Genomic DNA, 17,022 nt, shown 5'->3' on the forward strand with positions numbered 1-17,022 from the left:
CGGGTGTCCATGGATACCAAGCACATGCTTTAAAAACACACAGTAATGAGGCTCTGGGAAATCGCTGTTATTATTCTGAACAGATTCACAGCAGAGCCCATTAATAATGCATGGAGCTCCTTGTTATTCCATAACCCTTCAGTACTGCGGTCAGTGTGTGTACAAATATCTCACAGCCAGGGTTGGAGTTATGGGACTGAGCAATAAAAAGGTTACATGTATTTTCAAAACTCTGTATCCAAACACATCATTTCCAAGAATAATACTGTTCTTTTGATAACAGAGCCAGGTTAAATTTGAATAAATTCTTTTCAACCACAAAAACGATAAGAAACATAAAGCGGTCGTCTTCATTAACCAACTGATGAAACGCACGGAGGCCGTTGTGACAGTAATATGTCATTTTAAAAATGCTATTATGAGGTGACCTAATTGTTCCCCTCCTCCCCCGCTGCGGTCAGTTGCTCGGCACTGTGCCAAGGATGACTAAGGAGTCAGATGTGGAAGCTGAGGGATTCTGTATTTGAATGATTTATTTTGGCCCTTCTGTTGTTTTCCTGTTGGATGCACACATACAATGTGGAGAGCAACAAAAGGCCTGCTGACACTGACCATCTGACCATCAGACCCACGCTGCAGCCACTCTCACACACTCTGGCCGCAGATGCAGAGCCAGGCTCCCTGACAACCTGTGCTCCAAATGTTTTGATTTGGGCCAGTCCATCAAGTTAGAGCAGGGGTGTCAAACTCAATGGGGCCAAAATCCAAAACACACCTTAGGTCGCGGGCTGAGCAGGATAAACATTTACTGAACACACTAAAACTTAATTTTTAAACTTTAAAATCGCGACTTTTCAACATAATTATGAACTAGATATATAGCATTACCTGCAACAATGCTAGTGTGAATGCAACTGGCTGCTGAAGATGGTAGTGCTTATAGCTGAAGATGCTGAAATTGATAGCTAAAAATGCTAAAGCTAGTAGCTGAAAACACTGAAGTTAATAGCCAGCTAAAATATTAGCTAAAAGATAAATTAGCATAAAAAAATGTAGGTTAGTCAAAACTGCTAGCATAGCTAAAAAAACTTCATAATAGCCTTAAAAAACTGAAAAGAGCATAAATTAGCCAAAACATCCAGCATGTAACTGAAATATTAGCTAAACTCCACAGCGGCCTAAAAAAACAAACAAAAAAAGCCACAATTAGCCAAACCAGCTAACATTTAGCTGAAATATTAGCCTAACTCCAAAATGGAAAAAATGACCTTAAAAAAGTCTAAATAAGCCAAACCAGCTAGCATGTAGCCAAAATATTCGCTAAACTTCAAAATACCCTAGAAAAATCTTAGTAAATGCCATCATAGTCATAAAAGCTAGCAGAATGCCAATTTAAAAACTATAAAACCACATTTTTTTAACATAATTATCATAAAAGGCAGGAATTTTACTCCAGAATAAATTAAACATTAAATAACTTTCAATATTTTACTCTCCATAAAAAGACTGACTGTGATACATGTGAGTTAGAGGCAGCCTTTGCAAAGCCTTGTTTGCAGAAATTTACACCGCCGGTAACAATATTTAAGGAACTTCTTACCTCATAGTATAAGCTTGACAGATACTGACCTCTGAGATAAAAAGTATTTGTACAAAGGGGGTGTTAAAGCTTGTTTGGAGAACTTTTGACCTGCAGGACTAAAGCAGCACCACAGTTAAAAGCACATTCAGTGTGGCCTGGATAAATATTATGACACCTCTGTGCAACCTTTCTGATAACCCCTTTCCTTGTTCAGTTCTTAAAAAAAACTATTTTAACGAATTAAACAGAATATACGACATGACAAAAAATATGCTTCTTCATTCTGTCTTATTTCTCTGAGCAAAAGCAGCACGCATTTCCCCCTCTCTGCATTTTCTACACAAAGGTGTTGCCTTGGAGACAGAGTGTTTCAGCTATTAGGCTTATACCTCCCTTTCACAGAATTCTGTCGAGGTAAGTTTGTTGCATCCGCTTTGTGACCTCAGCCATCTCCGTTTTGATGCAGTCTCTTTAATGTGCACAGGCATATGGTTAATGAGTAATCCACTCCTCTGGCTGCAGTAAATGATTAACTGCATGGAATCATCATCACATGAACAGAAAACGATAATCTCCTGTTGTCTAAAAATAAAAAAAATACTTTCTCGTGGCTTTCTTTCGTATTATTTACTACAATCATTATTTCGAATGCCGAAATAAATTTCCGAGCCTTATATTTTCCGTCAGAGAGCCAGATCAGATAAACAAATCCCTATTATCCAGCTGTCACGATCATAAAGGTTATCTTAAAGCAAAAAAAATAAAAAGCTGTCAACAGACAAGAGGAGTTGGCTTGTTGAAAATTATTATAGTCAGCTTAGTTTTTCAGATGCATTGTCAGTGTTTTGCAAAGAAAATGCATTTATCTTTCGCTTGGTTTTACTAAAAAATGCTCAGCAAGCTGTAAGTGATTTGAGAAAGCTTTATTGTGACAGACCATCATGCCCCAGAGGTTGACAGATGTCCCTGCTCTGCATGGAAACAATCACATTTTCGTTTTATTTGGACAGTGTTTTGTTAAAAATGCAAAAACCCATCTTGCTTTCTCCCTGCTGGAGCTTTCCCATTTATTTCATCAGAGCTTTATGGGCTTTATTTTTCAGCAGAGGATGCTAAAGCCAGAATTGCCTTTTATTGCAATTTACTTAGCCTGTTAATATGGGCTATTATAGAGCCAACATGTTTCTATGGCAACAAAAACTGATAAAGTGTACCAGGAGACTGGAGTGATAGATTACATGTGCACGCTGTGTCACATCCAATTAACTCAAACTGACTGTACACCACATTATGCCACGACTTTGCAGAAAAATCAATAAATACGGACCGTCCCCAATAAGGTCCCCCCCCTCCTTCAGTTTCTTTCTTTTCATCCCTCATGATGCCAGCGAAGCCAAGACAGATCATGCCACTAGGATGTCCCTGCTGCTACAAGAGGCAGGTGCTGTGTAGACACCATTCAAAACTTAGCCTATTCAGTCCAACTCCTCTAACAATCCATTCATGCATAGCAAAACACCATCTGCTCCTGTTTTGCCCGGAGCAATCACAGCTGACCAGAAAAAAGAGAAGAAGAAGAAGGAAAAAAAAAGAAATCTATGATAACAGCTGTTGCCAAACAAAAGCCAAACAAAAGGGAGCAGGAGAAGGTTAGAGACACTAAAAATCTACACGCTGGAAAGGGAGAAGAACAACGTTTACTCTTGGAAATAGTCGGGGAATTAGGATGTCATCACGCAGAGAGACCAGGAAAGGGTTAAATGTGGGGTGCCAGGGCTTTGGGTTTTGCAGACCTGCGACATTGCTTGCAGGATCAGGTTATAATAGATTCAAGCTGAGGATGATTCTTTTACACAGTCAATTCTCAGGGTGAGGGGAGAGGAGGTAAATGAGCCGCAGAGTCCTCTCACGGAGCATGAATGAAGCACAGGAGCTGCTGTTAAAAATAAGAAGTTACAACAAAACAATCTTTATTCAGTAAACTACTGCTTAAGTTTTATAAATAACACCTTCAAAAATACAAACTTATATGGACTTTATGAAAACATGCTTTATTTTGAAATACACAAAAAATGAAAGAATAAAATAAAAATGAATGAACTCAAATGTTAAATGAACAGACAGGCAGAGGGAGGCCTGCTGAATTGTTTCCATACAGTCCTGCAACACTGATGCTTTGTGTTCTGATTGGCAATGGTTCCTCGACCCTGTGAGGCCCAGCTTGATCTGACGCATGTCCACTGACCTGGGGGAGGGGCCGCAGGCGGAGGTGAAAGACCAACAGCTTGCATGCCTCCAGACCTCCGCTAACCATGCCGACGGGAAGCTGCAAAACCACTGCTTGAGCCACACGGAAGTGTCACAGCAGCGACTCTGAACGGACCTCGGTGCACCTGAAAGGCCGCGCAGCCGTTAGCCACGGTTTGGGGGGGGTCTAAGTAGGAACTGAGGAATAGGAGCTTCGTTGTAACATTACCCTCGTGGAGATAATTAGGTTTCATCTTATCGCACTTTATGTTGATGACAAACAGGCCTGAGCGAGTCCCATTTGCACAACTTCCTTGATGGCACAGCGGCAGACGTTTGGACCTTTGTTTTTTTTAAAAATGAAATCGTGCACGAAGGATTAGGCAAAACAAAATAAATACATCTTAAATAAAACCAACATTTCAACGGGGTTTAAAATCTGTCACATGCTTCCCGGAAAAAGGTACACACAAAAAAATTCTGGATATTATTTGCAAACGTATTTTTAACCGATTTGACTATGAAACATGCAAATGCTGTTTGGCCAGCAGCCTGCTGCTGCTGTCATAGGTGGAGCTTTTGATTCTAAACAGAAACTGCCGCGGCAGTTGATCACATGATTTGCCTAACAAAATACCTCCCCAACACATTTCCAGATGAGTGCACACGCAGGCTTTCTTTGTGTGCGACGCCATCTCGAGAAACCTGAGAGCAAAAGGCAAAACGAAACTAATAAAAATGAGCAATGGCTGGAGAAAGAGCAGACATCTGCTCTTTAAGGTCACGTCCTGAGCTGTGAACTCTGCAGAGCAGCTTAACATGGCCGTGTGGATGCCTGGACAGTGTACAGTAGACTTGTAATGAAGAGGGGAGAGACAGGACAGAGGACAGGCTCCAGTCTCATGCCATTAGAGGTGATTTGTCTGCCAAAATGATTCCAGTCCCTCTAGTTTTATCAGCTTAATGCCCAGGCAGCGTTCATTATTTCTTTGCTGCGAGGGTCAGCTTCTCCTCGGCAGAACAAGTGTGGGTTGTGTTTCTCTCAAAAAGGAGGGGGGGGTTTGGTGCTTGACCCGCAAAGCCATTCAGCTCTCAGATTGATCCATTGTTTGGGTCCTTGCTTTGTTTGGTCCCTGCAGAGAAGGAGAGGGGCCAGCTAAAGGGAGGAAAGGTTCAGAGCTGGGGTCTCCCTCGGTGTCAGGGGTCCACACTTACCCTCAGCACATTACCATCCACAGTTCTTTTAGTCTTATAGGGGCTCTGCTGTCAAACGCTTGTTTTGATTCTCTGGTGTGTTTGAACAGACATATTCAAGATAATACGACAAACAAAACACTAGAAGATTGGAAATAAAATTTAAGATAACTTAAATCAGAGGTGTCTACTAAGTTCAGTGTCTACTAAGCAATATCTTCTGCATGTCCGCTCTCCTTTGATGATAGATTTGTATTTACTTTGCGATGGTTCAGTTGCTTTATGCTTAAAACTTTGCCTTTGCTATTGTAGTTGGATCTGGGCGTCAAAAAAGTCCTTAGCAACAGTTGCTAGCGTTGTTAGCTCCTCTCGTTTCACAAAACATGCAGAAGATATTCCTTAGTAGGACAAAGAGATGAACAAATGTTCAATAAACCTGTTCAGTAGACAAAGACAATGGACCAAAGACATAGACAGTGGATGCAAAAGCATATTTTTGGCACAAAAAGCCAGATTCCGCCTTCAGTGGCCCCAAGGGAAATTGAGTTTCAGAACCCTGACTTAAATGGTGAAGTTTTTTGTTGTTCTAAAGGTTTAACTTGTAGCCGGCAATTATGCTACCAAACTATTGTGGTTAATGGTCTGCTGACATAAATTGGTTTTGGTTGGAATTTCATGTTTATTCCTAAATACAGCATTAAGAAGGGTTGTGAATGATGTCATACTTTCTACATCCACCATGAAAAAAATGTGCAAAAATACCAGTTCCAGGAAAGTGTCACAGAAATCCATTGAAAATGCTGCAGGAAATTCTGAAGGTAACAGAGAACCAGAGTTTCATCAAAGATAATCCCAAGAATAGTAACATTTTGGATTGGGACAATCAGGATGGCTTTCCAACAGATATTTACATGCACAAACAACATGAGGAAATAAGCAAGGTCATACATTTGGCACCAATGGGTCAGATTGCTTACATTTAGGTCACACTAAATGCACTTTATTTTGCTGTATGGTTTAAATCCAAATTGAGGCGAGTGACCTCACTGCAGACAAGATGGCACCCAAAATCATCGCTTGGAAGTGGAAATAATACAACTTACCCATACTCTTTCCCTTACCTTAACCCAAAAGTGTTCCAAATGTTATTAAAGCTTAAAACAGGAAAACCTGTCCGAGCTAAGATTGCCAGATAAAGTATTTTTCTTTAAAGAGATATGGGGAACTACTGGCTACAGTTGAGGACTTCCTGTTCTGGCTGTTGATGTCTGCAGCCAGGTCTTCTTCAAACTGAGTAAAACCCAGGTACCCCCGATATTCTTGTCCACAAACTTTGAGTCACTCCATGCACTAACATTTATTTGCACTAGTGTATTTTCTTACTGTCTACTTGCCCGTGGCTTTCTAAAGGGTTGTCTGCAACACGCAGCCTTTAGGGAGTGTTTGTCTGCACTTATCCAGATTTAAAGCTTTGTCAAAACTACAGCTTTAAGAAAAACACTTTTGTTTATATTTTGAGTTATATTTGAGAGACTTATATTAACCTAGAAACCCCCAAAACATCATGACCCAGAGGGTTAAGTCGAGACCATGAAAACACTCTCTCAAGGTTCATTCACACCGGGCATAGAGTATGTTCCAAGTTCAAGAACGCACTATACATGGTTTCATGAACACACATTCAGCCGGTTGTGTTCACACTGGACCAGTACCGGACAAGCAGGAAGGGGATTCTTCTTGCTCGTGTCCACCACCTACAATTGGTAGATTCCCACAAATCTTTCGTCAGACTTTTTCTCTCACAGCTCTGTTCCAGTATATGAAAGACTTGGGCCCAATCCCAATTCTTCCTTCCTCCCTAGCCCTTCATTTGGCCCTCCAAACGGAGAGTTATGAAAGAACTGTGTCTAAAATTTCGAATGTCACTTTCGTCGATGACGTCACCGCTAGCTAGCTAGCTTTAGTGCGGCGCTTCCAGCACTTCAATATACACAACAGCAGTTTTTAGGATTTTAAAAAGGTCATGCTACAATAGAAAGTCATTAGTTTCATTTAAATATAAACTTCTGTGGTTCAGAGAACACCCTCGTGAAGAAGCTCTTCGCAACACGATGCGGTTTAGCCTCGCGGGGAGGACTTTATATCCCTTATATATCCCTATATAGATTTAAAAAATACATTTCCTGGACACACTTACACCTAAACTCCCCCCTTCAAATGGAGGGAGAAGTGTTAGGAAGAGTGTGATCATGTTTACAATGGCTGGCTCTGGACATGTTTTGAAAAGGATGCTACCCACAGGTCACTTAGAAATTTGAGTCCCTCATTGGTCGCAGTTCAGCGATTTCATGATTTGGCAGTCAAGAAGTTCAACCGGTTGAACTTTCAGCGCTCAGTGAGCACCCGTTTTGTACCTTGACCCCAAGACTGGACTTAAAAATGTGGGTAGCAACGTGTGAATGCAAGAATTCTCAATACCGAAGTCCAAAACTAGGGTTTATATGCGTTTACATAGACTTTTCATTGAAAATGAGTCGATGCGGCTAGTGTGTATGTACCTTTAAAGGCTTTTTGTTGGGGAGATGTAGGAAAGTCAACTTACTTGCACTTAAGACTGATCTGATGAACCACCAAGTGTCTAAACCAAAGTGAACTCTAGCTTGGGTTCCCGTTGGTGCATTCAGACTATAGATGCACAAGACATTTTTAGATTGGACTTGAAGCAAGCAAGTGCATTGTGGGAGTTACACAACAGCAAGAAGCATAAAAACTAACTAGCCATGCAGAGTTATAACTGCACATTTGATGGTGCTATTGCTCAAAATGAGCACCAATCCTAAAGAAACGAGCCGTAAAGACAGGAAAACAGTTAATACAGAGGATCGTCTGCACGTCTTCGTTATTCCACATCTGCCTGTAAAAAGTCTCATAGGCAGATGTCGAGCTGTGACAAAGAGGACCATATGTGTGATATTAGGGCCGTGTAGGTGCTGGTTTTTCTTTCCTTGTTATAGCTCACTTTAGAAAAACTCAGTTTTCCCAACAAGCAGCTGTTGTAAATGTGTTATATTTTTAAGGCATTGTGGAAATTCCTTGAAGGATGATTTCAGGGAGATTATTTTTCACCACCCTCCACTTCATCAATCAAACTTGTTGGGTTTACAGATCTGTACACATCCTTAGTTTCGTATTTTCCTTTGCGATGTAAAAAAGAACTGATATATATTCAAAAATGAATCAAGTACTGATAATAGTGATAGTAGTATTGGTACAAAACAATAGATATAAACAAGATTATGTTGTTAAAACAGCAGACAATCAATGTGAAAGTAAATAACTGATTTTTATTTGGGGGCTTTGACCTTTTTATACATATTTCTGACACAAATAGAAAGACGTCCAATCACAAGCTTGTCTCTACCACATCAGGTCAATTTCTATTAGCAGAAGATGAACCACAGTGAGTGTCGTGTGCACAAAACATTTTTATTTTATTTCATTTTTTTACAAAAGTGGATACAATGCCCGAATCAATAAATCTGATACACTTTTCAATTACAAAGACGAAAACTGTCTAAAAGGTTCAAAATGGCAGGTTTTTGTTTGAAGCGGTTTTCTCTGACAGTGAGAAAAGAAATAGACTTAAAATGCCTTTTAACTTATTTTTTTAAAATATATATTTATACATTTTTTCAAAACTATCTGCATCTATGTGACCCAACTCCCTTGAACTGCTTTAAATCAAAGCTTCCTGAGCTTTTATAATAAACATTAACATTTTTGACCTGACTGTATTTCTCATGATTAACGTTTAATGACTGTTATACTGTTTATTTTAATTGTATTTTATATACTGGGTAAAATATAAAATATATTTATATACACACACACACACAATTTTCCCTTTCCTTTCATTCTAACTGGAGAGTCATAATAGCATATTTGACCTATGTTAACATCGTCTTATATATTAAAAGTATTTTTTCTGTATTTGAATTCAACTGTTAGGATTATTGACTTAATTTGTTGTAGTTGATATATTTTTTTTAGGGGTGAATTTTTTTCAGACGTCTGCTTTTTTGTTTCTACTTTTCTGCGTCTTTAAAACAGCAGAATTTAGTTTGTAATTATCACAGCTGTTTCTGTTTCAGCTCATTAGCCCCCCTGAGTATTTAAACTCCTGATTTTTCAGTTAGTCTTTTCTGATCTTGTGTCTTGTCATCTTCTCTAATATTTGTCTTGTTTTCATTTTGTTACATTTTACCCAGAAAGTTATTAAGTCTTTGTCTTGCTTATTTTCTTATATTGTAAATTTTGAATAAACGTATTTGTGGTCAGATTATGGAGCAAACAAAGCTAGACTTGCTAAATGTGTTTGGAATAAACAAATGAACATACACCTTGTTTTTTAGCCGTGCATTTGTAACGTTTCCCGGAGTATTTGACAGAAATACTATCAGAAATACAGGACTCTAGTTGTTTTCAACATAAACTGAACTGGAGGAGTTCCAAGAGAATGACTGGTAAAAAAACACGAGCTCTTTGGAATTATGCGGTCTGAGAAACTCCAGCTGTTACCTTAAAGTAAAAATTGTTTAAAACATAAAATGGTCTGAAATGTTCCACTATTTTTTCATAGGTGTGATTAACAATGTATTTAAATGTAAATGGAATTATATATGTAATGTTGTTTAAAGTACACTTGGAGATAATATATATATATATATATATATATATATTCTTTTTAACTTTGTGTTTTGATGATGCTGGAGTGGATCACACTTTGGTTTCACACATTATTGAGATAGAACCAGTTGCTTTATGCAAGTGCAGGTGACCAGGAAGCAAATCCGACACCGACAAACTCAAATGACTAACTGAGAAATTTAATGTACAAACTACAGATTGGTAGTCAAGTGTAGTAGAACTGACCCATATTTGGATTGAGAACAAACAAGGTGACATGCAAAGATCTGACAACGAGTAACTGAAACCATTGACCAAAAAAACAATGGGCCAAGGGCAATTCCCAGAAAAAGAAGCTGTGCTAATTAGAACCACAAACTTTGTGTTCTCATGATTGAGGAAAGAACCAAAAGGGAACAAAAGGAAAACTTAATTGCTTGGTATATCCCTTTTTTTCACCTATTTACTATTTTTTTATAAATATACATTTTTCTAAATGATGATAATGAGCAATAAAATAAAGTTTTGTTTTTAACTTCCTGTTTTGTTACCTCCCACAATGCACTTGTCCTTTAAGACTTACTTAATTAGGCAACTCTGACAAATTGAAGAGGTTTGCAAATATGCACTGGTCTCCAAAACCCTTTTCCCATGTATGATCTTCAACAAAATGGATTCTAAATGGGCGTCGACATAAACTTGGCTTCTTTTTGAAGGAGAGCAAACACAAGACTCTTGAACAGAGACTGAAATGAAGAATGAACCAACTGGAAGAATGCAAACACAGAACAAAAACAAATTTAAAAGTTTAAGTAATCATTGTAAAACCAAAAAATAATGTTTAAAGAAATTACTAAAAGAAAAAAATAATCTGGATAGACACAAGGAATTTAAATAAAGCAAAATTGGTACAAATTGCTGCAGTGGTCATTAGCATGTTCATGTGTAGTGTCCTCTGCACCTCTCAAATGCTTCTAGTAGAAGCTATAAAGCTGAATGTCCGTGTTTCAGAGCAAACCTGTTGTGATTTTAGAGTTTTAGCTTTCTTTGGGTATACAGTGATGTTACTGTGCACCAACTGTGGTGTGGAAAGGGCAAACTAGCAACAGGAAAAATGCTTTAACAAAAACATCTCTTAAATTTTGTTTTTTTGACCCACAGCTATAGCTACGGGACACAGCAAATTGTTTGTCACTCAGAAACCCTGGACTTCTTCCAAAACCGCCATTTAGAAAAAAGGCTTTCAAAATTCCTGAGCAGATGATTGAATTAGGCATCCTTCTATCACTGTCAAACCAACAAAGAGCTCCTCACTGAGCTGTTATTGTTGACTGTTGGTACATTTTGTACCCACTTGTAGATGGCAGCATAAGACGCTGATTGGTCTTTCATAATTACGTTCTGGTAGCTTGGCCAGATTGATGATTTTTCACATGATGTGCGTCTTCTTTGCTGGGATCCTAACAAGCTAAGTAGCTCAAGTTTTTGGACGAACTCGGTTTTCTAGCTGCTCTTCAAGGTCCCGTGGGATCATCTGCTGGCCCATCTATTTATCATACAAGCCCTAATGTGCTAATTCTGTGTTCATAATCTGAGGCAGCGTCATCGATCAACATTGGTTTGACACACCCCACCCCCTAACTCCCCTCAAAGAGGCTGTTCACATGCATAAGGAGGTCATTTCTTCACAATGTCCTATTTTCAGTTTTGTATCCAGGAACAAAACAAAGGGCTCGCACAGACATTGTTGATTAATGGAAAATCTCATTCCCTTATTCTTTGCTGGCTATTAAAGGAGTGGATGGATGGGATTGGTGCAGGAGATGCTCCACCATGAGCTTGTTTTATCCATCTTTGTTTTTCTAACTAAGTAAAATGGGTGTAAGGCAGGAGCGTCAAACTCAATCGCACAAGTGGCCAAAATCCAAAACACACCTTAGGCTGTGGGCTGAACGCGATAAACATTTATGGAACACTTTTAAACCAAAATTATAAAACTTTTAAACTAAATATATAGCATTACCTTCGATAATGCTAGTGTAAATGCTGTAAGCTGAATTTGATTGCTAAAGATGCTAATGCTGATAGCTATAGATGCTAAAATTGATAGCTGAAAACGCTGAAGCTGATAGCCAGCTAAACTATTAGCTAAATGCCAAATTAGCCAAAAAAAACAACCTTAGATTAGCCAAAACAGCTAGCATGTAGCTGAAAAAAATCGCTACATTTTAAAATATCCTTAAAAAACTGAAAAAAGCCTAAATTAGCAAAAATGACTAGTGTAAATATTAGCTTAACTCCAAAACGGCCTTAAAAAAAACTGAAAAAAGACTAAATGAGCCAAAATGACTACTGTAAATATTAGCTTAACTCCAAAACGGCCTTAAAAAAAGCCTAAATTAGCCAAAATGACAAGTGTAAATATTAGCTTGACTCCAAAACAGCCTTAAAAAAAACGCTTAAAAAAATGCCTAAATTAGTCACAACAGCTGACCTGGAGGGCCGGATCCGGCCCCCGGGTCTTGACTTTGACACACGTGGTGCAAGGTAAAACAAGTAAACAGTTTCCTGTTTAATATATCTAATCAGAAAATGTTTCAATGCTAAAGGAGATGCAGCTAATTCACCAAACAAACATCCCACGAGTGCTTGCTTTGACCTTTTCCATGACTATGGACAGAGTTGCTTACAAGGGGAACTGTATTAGAAAATAAACGAAAGGTCAGGACATGTGTTTCTGTGATGTGGAATAAGGTCTGTTCATAGAAAGGTATGGATGGCTGCACTTTATTGAAAAGGAATCCTCAGCAAATCGGGTCTGAGAAACACTGTCTCCATACTGTTTCTCAGTATGCTGTAGAAATATAATCCATTTTATTTAAATGCACCTTTCAAGAAAGTGAAGGACACTGTACATGAGCAAAAGTCAATAAAATCACAAGAAAATGTACAATAAAAGCATAATAAATTTAACAAGCTGGGACGGGGGAACAAAACGCCGATTTACAGCATTATATCATTAGCAAGAGAAAGTTTAAAGCACTGAAACATAAAATGAACAAAATGTGTTTTGCTCATGTTTTTAGTATATCTAATTATATAATCAGACTTGACTACAGCAATGGATTATGTTGTATTAATGGGAGAAATCCTCTCTCACATATGACATTATTAATGTGAGGGATAAATAGATTTATAGGCTTTATTCTGGACTCGTAGTCCAATCAGTGAAGAGGAACAACATCACAATGATTAAGCAGAACACATACAGTGCCGAGAGTACACAAGATGACTAAAAACATAAATAATAATAAAAAAAAAAAAAATAGTAAAAATCTACAGAAAATATTAAAAATTGCTGAAAATAAATTGCCTAAAAGCACAAAAGTTAAAAATAAAGTGTGAACAAAAAAATGTGAATGCTGAAATATCTTGGATACAAACACAAAAGTAAATTCAAAGAAAACACAAAATGTAATCCAAATAAATTAACAAATATATACAGATGTTGTTAAAATTAATTCAACTTTGACTAACATCTAAACCTGACAGTAGTGCTGGGCGATATGACAATACATATTTTGTGGGTAAGAAGTTTTTTTTTTTTTTTTTCTTCAATTGTTTTTATCGCTTTTTAAAAATATTTTTATTGCTGAACTTTTGTAAAAAATGTTTTCCTACAAAGAAACTTTAATAGAACATTTCTCAATTAGTCACATGTTACTTGAAAAAGTAAAGTAAGAGAAAAGCAAATAATGAGATTTTTGTCTTTTTTTAGAGAATAATTGTAAATATACTTTAATGTGAAATACTGTGATATACATTGTTATTATGATATAAAATAATCGTCATCATGATAAACATTTTTCCCCCCCATTTTGCTCATCACTACCTGAGAGTAATAAACCTCCAGAAACTCGTTGCTTCCCCCACCCCTCTTTTGTACCCTTGTCCTCCATCTCTAACATCCACTCTCTCCTTCTACCTTCTTTTTCTTCTGTTTGGTCCAACAACAAAAGTTTAAAAGCATAATTAATACAAATAAAGTTTAGCCTCAAATGCAAAAGGGGTTTCTATAAATATACCCCTCATGTGTTAGAACATTAATATGTCCCTATTGTAATATCTAACACAAGAGGTCTTCAGCTCTTCTGTTTGTTCAGCAGTTAGACAGAAGAAGGAAAAAAAGTTTAAAAAAAAATCACAAGACTTAAAAAACATAGAAATTACTTAAAAAAAAATACAATAAACAAAAAATTGACAGGAGCAGGAGACTATTTGTTACCACAGACATACACAGATGTTGCTACCTGAATGTGAGTTAACTTAAAGACCTTTTGTAGTCTGTCTTCTAGTACAAAAGTATTAAATATATTAGCAGTTAAACTGATAAAGTATTATAAAAACCAGACACAACCAGAACATTTTATTTTCGTTCTTGTAGTCTGACCCAGATCTCTGCTCATCCACAGCTGATGTTCAACATCAACAGAGCAACGGTGATTAAGTGAAGTCTAAAATAAAATAATCCATTAGTAAAGATTGCTCACAACCTAAAAGGTCACTCTTGGGTTTAAGTCCAAGTCCTGACTCTTTTAACTACTGTATCACACACATCGATTCAGGCTCGGCTCATTTGATTCAGCTTTGTAATGATGACAGTTCTGCACCACTTAGGACTGAACCACCACAGGCGACAGGGACTATCAAAGCCATTAAATTGACTACAGAGTGCCGAGTGGGGGAGAGTGTGTATGAGAACATGTGGATTGATCTTCAGTTAGTTGTACTAAAATCATGTCATGCACAAAAGGATTCAAGAGGTGTGATGTGTCTACAGGAAAGAACTGTGTGAAGAAGGAAAATGGGCAAGAAATTCTTGGAAGGTGAGAGAACGCACTTTCAACTGGGCAGGAGTTTGTAGAAGGCTCAGTCGAGAATTGGAACGAGTGTCATGTACTATTTTTATCTAAGGACAGTGGAGAGAATACAGATTGAAGTGGAAATATAAGCATATGGGAAACGTTTTTTTTTTTTTTTTTCTAAAAATGTTTGAGTTTGACACCAGATAAGTTTTATATTTCAGATTAGATTGGAAATGGTTTATTTCAAGGAATCGAGAAGATTGCCTGAAAGGGAGTGGGAGGAAATGAACTTATATAATCCCACCACAGCTTTACCATACCATTTCCTTTACGTTTATCATCATTATCCAGTTTGTAACTTAACATGAGATATTTATCTTTCCAACATAGATTCAGGTTATTATGAATCCTCAAGTGAGAGAGCTTGGAACACACGTCTGCTTGTGACCCGGAACTGGAGAAAGAGTCAAAAGTCAAAAGTGAGAGTTAAATGTTTGGCCAAATGATTTTTTTTTTTTTTAACTTCCTGTTGTTTATTCAAATTAGATGAAAGTGTGCAAATCATTGACCAAAATCCTTCTTTAAATCTAATTTGTAGCAAGCCTCTTCTATGAACAATGGCTGTTTCTGCTGTATTGACTATGAAATTGTGTGAATTGGATTTGCAAAAATAAATTTGCTTAATGGAAACTTAACAATTTCTTGCATTCGTCAAAAAAAAAAAAAGTTTTTGTGTTTGGAGGAGATGGTTTTTGAGGCACACTGAAATTGGTATTTTTTGCAAAATTGCAATGTAAACTGTTTTTTTTCCAAAGGAAATGAGTTGTGTGACTAACAACCTGATACCATAACCGTTGTATCCACAGCGTGCGCCACCAGAGATCCTAAAACGTCACACAGTTCATCAAAAGTTGAGCATGTCATGCTGAATCGTTGGATCCACAGCTCGTCTCTACAACCACAATTTTCACTTCATCCGTAGCTGCTTCCATTAAGCTCGCCGCTCCATGGTCTGAATAAGACGCCGACGTCTCCTTTGATGGATGATGATGAGCGCCAGTGCTGTGGAAGAAATGTGAATGTATTTGCTGTAAATTTAAGTATTTTTCTCATTCATTGGCATGTTTCTGAAACATTTATGGTGCGAGATGGAATTTATTTTGCTTAATTATGATTTAATGGATGTCAAGCGCTGTGGTTTTTTAACTGTGTGGATTCCCACACTTGAAAGGATAGGATACTTTGGAATAAAGAGATGGACAAGGATTTCACTCAGATTTAATTTATTTTTCAGTTGAAGCAATGATTTCAGTTTTTTGTTATTAGTAATGGTTTTACTGTAGTATTTTTTCTCTGGGTTTTACTTTGAGTGTGGTATTTTGGACTTTCAAGTTGAGCTTTTACTTTCCTCTTCAATTTCTTGAACTTTCTTTTCTTTCTTCTTTGTGCTTGATTTTGCTTTAACTTTGATCTTGGCTTTAAGATTTCCCTTTGTTTTTCTTCTGGTTTTCCTTTTACTTTCCTTTGGCTTTTCTTCAGCCTTCACTCCAGCTTTCCTTTAGTTTTCACTTTAGCTTCAGTTTTCTTCAGCTCCAGTTTTAAGGTTCCTTCAGGTTTCTTTCGCCTTTGCTTTAGCTCAGCTTTACTTTAGCTTCCTTCAGGTGAAAATCCCTTCAGCCTCTGTTGAAAACCTCTTCAGTTTCCTTTGGAAACCTTTTCTGCTCCCCTTGAAAATCTCTTCAGTTTCTTTTGAAATTCCTCAGGTGAAAAACCTTGAACAGCAGAAGGAAAACCACCAGATAAGTAACTGAAAAAGCTTCAGCCAGCAGGTAGGTAACTAAATGCCAGAGAGCAAAAAGCAGGCCATCCAAAACTTGACTGCTGTCAGGGATGAAAAGCAAGGGCTTACCGGCTGCCTCTTCAGTTTTCCATAAGCATCCTTTTTCCACACAGGTTCAGAGTGTTTTGCTTACAGAAGAGATCTTCTCTAGCTCTTTTATACAATCAGAGTGGAAGCACACACTGCTGATCAGTGATGAGATCCACCTGATGTCCTGCTAGGAGGGCGGAGCCAACAGAGGAGGAAGAGCTGAACTGGCAGATTGCCAAAACACCTCCCACTTGATTGTCCCTGGTGATAGCTGGGACAATCACACAACTCTGGGCGAACTGCCGGTCAGGGTTTAGTAGCCTCCCACCTGTTCTTCAACCGGGAGTAAGACAACTAAACGACGAACATCTCTGTGCAGGATGGTTGGATGGACGTCACCACTCAGGACTTTAGTTGGTCGGTTTTGTCCAGGTACCGTCACTGGAACACAACAGCTAGAGACGGTCCTGATTTTGGCATCCCGAACCATACCATGGGCATCAAGATTGACACTCATGACACGCCCAAGCTTGAATTGACCTCTTAAGGCGTTCTGGTCACACACCCAGACGATGTCA

At 38.0% G+C, this 17,022-nt stretch overlaps 1 long non-coding RNA gene across 1 annotated transcript; it reads right to left on the reverse strand.

Annotated features, from left to right (window-relative positions):
* Positions 1–16,064: 16,064 nt before the first annotated feature.
* Positions 16,065–17,010, reverse strand: LOC118598550. The gene is made up of 2 exons (XR_004947608.1): positions 16,484–17,010; positions 16,065–16,346 (listed from the first exon to the last, which is right to left on the reverse strand). It is a non-coding gene; the product is annotated as an uncharacterized LOC118598550 (long non-coding RNA).
* Between the last annotated feature and the right edge of the window lie 12 nt (positions 17,011–17,022).

This window comes from Oryzias melastigma, linkage group LG3, assembly GCF_002922805.2.
Source record: "Oryzias melastigma strain HK-1 linkage group LG3, ASM292280v2, whole genome shotgun sequence".
Classification (NCBI taxonomy): Eukaryota; Metazoa; Chordata; class Actinopteri; order Beloniformes; family Adrianichthyidae; genus Oryzias; species Oryzias melastigma.